At 53.3% G+C, this 5,971-nt stretch overlaps 1 long non-coding RNA gene across 1 annotated transcript; it reads left to right on the top strand.

The window, feature by feature from the left end:
• The first annotated feature begins 1,336 nt into the window (after nucleotides 1–1,336).
• On the top strand, nucleotides 1,337–3,756 carry LOC309348414. The gene is made up of 2 exons (XR_014159388.1): nucleotides 1,337–2,642; nucleotides 3,579–3,756. It is a non-coding gene; the product is annotated as an uncharacterized lncRNA (long non-coding RNA).
• Nucleotides 3,757–5,971: the final 2,215 nt, after the last annotated feature.

The following is a 5,971-nucleotide window of genomic DNA, read 5'->3' as shown; positions in this document are numbered from 1 at the left end:
GCGACTCCAGGCTAGGTTTTAAATCCTCGAGTTCAGATCTTTCTTCCCTTCCTTTCCCCCCGTTCTTTTCTTTTTGAAAGTGGTTGGGAAAGGCAGGGCGCGCCGTTTATTTGTGTGAGATTTCGTAACAGCTGTATCACTCAACAGCAATTTCTCATTTTTCAGTTTATCTCACCCCCACCCCCATTGCCATAACGTTTACATCCGTTTGGCGTGGATCTGGGACCAAGACGGGAGGCTGAAGGTAGGCGGAGAGAAAAGCGATCACGAGGGAGAAGTCGACAAGGTCGAGTCAGGGAGAGAAGAGAGAGAGAGAGAGAGGAAAAGCCAGTTTGGTGACGTCTGAGAGCGACAACAAACACTGGCCGCGCAATGCTAGACGTGTCATCTCAGAAGTGAGACCTTTTGAGTCCAAGGGGTGTTAAGCGTGTAAAGGATCGCAAAAGGGTGGAGAGATCAGGGAAATAGCACCAAAGGCCAGCACATTTCAGTCCAGTGGATTTCAAGGGGAGGCGGACACGAGCTTCACTCTCGCATCAAATCGAATTGATCTCAAAAGCGCTTCGACTTCGGCCCACGAGCGTTGCCCAAGTATTGATCAAACTACTCGAAATAATATCACTGCCTCTGTTGCTACTTCCAATCCTCGAGATGGGGTCATTAATGATCTTCCAAACTTCCCAGACACAGGAAAAGAGAAGTGAAGGAAATTAAGCAATGTGAACGTTTCTTTCTGCCCACCCCGCCGCCTGAGAGGCTCCTTGGGTGTTGAGTGTTTTTCATCCGCTCAGTAAGGTCTATCAGCATTGTTCCCATTTTACAGGTAAAAACCCGAGGCTTTCCTAAAGCCGCCAAGGGAGAACTGAAACGCACATCCTCCCTCCCAACTTGCGAACTGTAGTTTGCTCCTGGGAGATCTACAATTCCCAGCACCCTTAAGAAACTACAGTTCCTCCCAATCTTTGGGTGGGTGTCCTTTAAAGTGTGCGGTGGGGGTTGGGGTGTCTCAGGGTGCCTTGGGGACCCGAGTGCGGGAAGAGACTGGGGTGCTTATGGTTTCTGTCCGCCGAATGGGCTGGGGAGACAAAGGGATGGAGCTGGTGGTCCACACACGTTGGTTGCCTTTCTTTGCACTTTTAGCCTAGCCTAGGATTGGATGGCTTGGAGATCCACCGCAAAGCTAAGGAAGGAAAAGGGAGGGCCAAGGCGTCCACTCACTCGTAGTTCTCCCTCTCCCCTATTGATATGCTAATATCCCTTGTGACGACATCACAAAGAACACCTTGGGCTCCGAGCGCTCTTCTCCCGCCCCCTAGCGCGGCCCTGTCCGGAGAAATGCCTCGCTGGTTGTAGCAGGCATTGAGCTATAGGCGCTGCCTCGGAATCGGAATAAGGGGACGGGAAACTCGTTCAAATCCCCACCACCGGTCACGTAGGCTGGGTTGCAGTGCAGCTAGGAACTATAAACAATGGAGCTGGCCTGGAATTCAAAGTGGGGCAGCTCACAGTCAGCGGCAAATTCTGGAGTGCAGGCGCTCTTCGTGTCCCCACAGTAAAGTCCCCATAGCCGCGCCCTAGACAAACCGTTACCAACTATGACCAGTGCAGACAGTGTGGTATCAATACCAAGTCAGGTTTTAATCTCACTCCCACTTGGTTTAACACAGCCTAATGAGGAGCTCTGGAGAACTCAAAAGCTTGGTCATAATAAAAAGGACTTCTTTCTTTTGGGGGATGTTTCAAATTAAAAGGGGCAGTTTAACCTTTAACCCGCAGCTACGCCAACGTAGCCAGCCTCTTCCTCCGCTTAGCTTCTTGGGGCGCGGGAAATTGCCCGGGGAGATGGCATCATCATCTCAAGAGATGACATCATCACTACAAGAGACGGAGCAATCGCTCCAGGAGATTACATCACAGCCCCTGCTCTAAAATGAAATGTTCCACTACACCACTGCTGCAGATCCAGAAACCGTGGAATTCATGGGAGGCTTCGCTACTGATTCCACGAGGAGATTATTGACAGCCAAAAAGGAGTTCTAATCTCCAGGCAGAATTTTTCAACACTATTCCAACTATTTCCTCCCCAACACACACCCCCAACTTGGTCTCTGACACTGCACACTTCTGTCCCCCACAACATAAAAAAACCCATTCGATCTGGATGTACCATTCTGAGTGAATATTCTTCTCATTTGTTTGAAGGAGGAATAAATGCAAGCCCCTAATATTAATTCCATTTTATTTTAATTTATTTGGCCTAGCATCTCCGGAAAGGGCTGTGAATTGCTATCAGAACGGAACCATTTCCTACACGCCAAGTGTTTTTAATAGTAGATACGATCGCTTCCACTTTCCTCGTATCTTTCCGTTAGGCCTTAGGTAGTTCGGACAGCTGGATGCTCGCTATTAACCAGTTTCTACCACGTGGCGAAGAACTCGAAGAAACTGTAATCTCCCCTCGGAGATGCACGGGCACCTGGCGACCCGTCCCTTCTTAACCCATCACCTTCAGTTGCCTTCCGGCATGGCTTGACCCAGTGAATTTCCACCAAGCCATAAGCATAAGCGCCATTCGAGATCCGTCTAGCCGCGTCTCTCTTCCTTCCACGTATTTCATGTCGTTTATTTAAAAACACCCAAAGGTAACATGAGGTCTGAGAGAGAAAGACAGAGAGAAATCATGACTAAAACTAGAAAATACATGTGCGGCGGGGGGGAGAGAGAGAAGGGGGGGGAGAGAGAGAGGTGGAGGATTAGATTCCTTCATTTCGTTTTGGTAATCCTAAATACAGCTATCTCTGGCTCTTTAATCTCCCCTAGAGTCGGATTAGGACCCATTTGAGCTAGGACAGTTGGAATATGCTGACGGGAGGGGTGGTGGCAAAGAAAGCACCAAGGGGGGAACTTTATATAACCAAGGCTTAGAGACACCCCTCCCAAGGTGTGGGGGGAGAGAGACATCTCCCTGGTGACCTATCCTACGCAATGGACCAGCCTGGGAGGAAAGGCATGCACTGCCCTTCCTTAGGGTCATGCGCGTTATTAACAGAGAGAAGGTTTGCTTTGGAAACATTGTCAGCCCCAGAGCTCCTTCTTTCCCGCCCCAAGGCCAGCCCGCTTCAGGAAGCTCCTCGATGCCCAAGGAACTACACCGGAGTCTTTTTAGCATCTCATTTCCCTGCCTGTTGACAGAAGACTCTCCCGCCCCGGAGTTCCCTGCCTCCACATTAGCAAGGCAGGCGGTCAATCGGCATTGGGGGGGGGGGGGAATAATCCGCAAAGGGAAGAGCTTCCAGTTCCGAAAGGCCGGCGGGCGGGAGGAGGGGCGCTGTGCCTAGGCGCCCTTACCTCTGCCTTGAGTGCACGTGTCTTTTCTGCGTGTGTGTGTGTGTTACTTTGGCTCAATACTGTACATCAATCTTGCCTTTTTAATAATAACAACAAAACAATCCCCTTATATTTGACTAAAACGTACTCGTTCAGTAAATGTCTGTGGTTCTCAATAAATAAGAGATTAATGTTTTTAAAGGGGAAAACATCCACCTCATTATGTACATATGTGTGTTTTCCTTTAAAAGGTACAGAGCGCAATTTTTTTAAACAACAGCAACCTCCTTAAGCGATTGAAATATAAAGACTGCGTGGGGCTCTGCATGAATGTGCAAGACATAAATCTCAAAAGCTGAGCTCTGCTGTTTAATTGCAATGCTACGTTTGTGGGTGACTAGATTAAATAAATATATTTATAATCCTGGATATTTGTTCGGAATCTAATATCTTGTTGACAAACACGCACCCCTTCTATTTAAGATTAAAGTCCTCTATCTTTTTTTCCTTTTTCCCCTTTGGAAAATGCCTGTAATCCTTTCGGAGAGATTTTGTTGCTTTCCGGACTGTACGGGAAAGTAATTGTGCGGATTGTAGGGTTGTGTGACCTTTGCGGGATGCGGGGAGCATGCGGGGTAGGGTGAGGGAGGTCCGAGGTGGAGAGGGGGGGCCCCGCTCAGCAGTTTACACGCATCTCTTGCCTGCGCGCGCGCGCATAATGATCAATTTTCCGACCACTCCAACTCCGACGTGATCTTTTTCAGAGGGGGAGGCAGACACCCATGATTTCATTATGCCAAAGAGAGATGGGAAGGGAGGGAGGGAGGGAGGGAGAAGGAGAGGGTGGTAGCGGTGGTGGAAAGTGACCCGCATGGTGGACAGGCCGCGGCCATGTAACACATCTTGGAGGCAGCGGCCAGAGCTGCTCTTTTGTGCTTGCAGCAGCCCCCGTGGGGTTGCTAAAGAGGTGCCTGCGAAGTGGGAACCAAGGCCTGATGCCGCTGATTAGGATGCAGGAAGCGACCTGCCCTCTATTGGAAGCGGAGAGGAATGAGGGACGCCGGGTGCGCGCCAGAGGAAGGAGGGGGCGAGGGAGGGGGCGAGCAGCGAGGCGGCGCTGCAGCAGCAGCAGCGCAGCCAACAAGCCGGGGAGGCAGCCGGGGAGGCGAGCAGGCTCCGCTTCCCGGCTGGATGTCAAGCGGACAGCGACCCGCATCTTCCCGTCCAAAGGTGCCGGACAGGCCCTTTTTCTGCAGACCTTCCCTCTGGGCGTACGGACGCGCCTCGTCCTCTAGCGCCTGGGACTACCAACGGCTCCCTCTCTCTCCCTCTCCCACCTAGCCTGACTGACTGACTGACTGCCGTAAGTACCGCTGCAAGAGGCGTCGCTGGCACAACCCGGGCCGTCGCGGGGCTTTGGGGGTTGCCTCGCCGGCCGGGAGGCAAATTCAACGGGAAGACGGGGGGGGGGGCGGCAGCGGTGGCTGCAGGAAAGGCCCGAGAGTCGCGGCCCGCGGGTTGTGGGGCGGGGCGGCGGCAGAGTGAGCCCCCTCACGTGCCGTCTGGGGCCGAGCAGCAGATGGGCAAGTCGAGGTCTGCCTGGGGAGATTATAACCCGACAGGGTGGGGGTGGGGGGCGTCGGTGGAGGCGGGCGGAAAACCACCGGCTGCTGCCCGATCGGTGGGCGCTCAGAGGCGCTTGCTGAGCCGAGTGGTGCGCGGCTGCTTGGAGAGACCTGCCGGCTTGGGTGCACAGAGGGAGTGGTTCAGCTTTCGGTTGGGACGCCACCATTCAAAATCGTAACAGTAATAATGCGTGTTTTTGTTTGCTTGCTTGCTTTTGCCCGGGGCTGGCCTGCCTTCAGGACTCCCTCCCACCACCGCTTTCTCTTTCTCTCTGCCGCTTTGGTGAGAGGTTTCCCTAAAACCCAGGCAGATCAATGGCCGCCTCGGTCGGTGCCCCCTCCCCGCTCGCCCACACTGGTGTGGGCGCGCGCGTCTCCGGGATCTCTCTCTCCGTGGGGACAATTTCCAAGGTGGCGGTGCTGGCGGAAGAGCAGCGCGAAAGCCTTCCGACGGGCCTTCCTTTGTGTGGTGCTGAAGCTGCGCGCCGCGGCTTTGTGCTGTGATGCCCGGGGAAAATGGCGAGGGGCCATTGTGCTGAGGCCGGGCTTTTCTGGGAGGGAAGGAAGGAGGGAGGAGAGTGAGAGAAGAGGCATCCCTCTCCTAAACCCCACTGGTCCTTTGAAAGGAGCCCCTCGCTCGCTGGAGAGCTGCAAATCTCGCCCTCTGGTTCTCTTCCTCCTCCTGTCAGTGCGGAAGACGCCCATGCATGCCTCGGAGCCGGCCCTGCTTCTTCCACGATGGTGACCCATGCGCAAAAGTCAGGGCAGACTGGGAGCTAACTTAGAGAAAGCATCGTCCTATAGTAGGAGGGCCCGGGGGGGGGGCAGAATAAGATGCTTTTCCTTTTTCAGACGTTGCGCTCCGCCTGGTGTGGGGGAATTTTGATCGCAACAGTTCACCGCTGTGTGCCGTTTTTCATTTTCAGTAGGAGGCTGAACGCTTAGAGCCAATAAATGGCACACAGTCCGTGCATAAGGAAACGGGTTTGTTGTTGATGCTGCTGCTGCTGCTGCTTTCA

The sequence above is a fragment of the Podarcis erhardii genome (genome assembly GCF_964252035.2).
Source record: "Podarcis erhardii genome assembly, chromosome: 8".
Taxonomy (NCBI): domain Eukaryota; kingdom Metazoa; phylum Chordata; class Lepidosauria; order Squamata; family Lacertidae; genus Podarcis; species Podarcis erhardii.
This window is presented reverse-complemented; position numbering and strand designations above follow the sequence as displayed.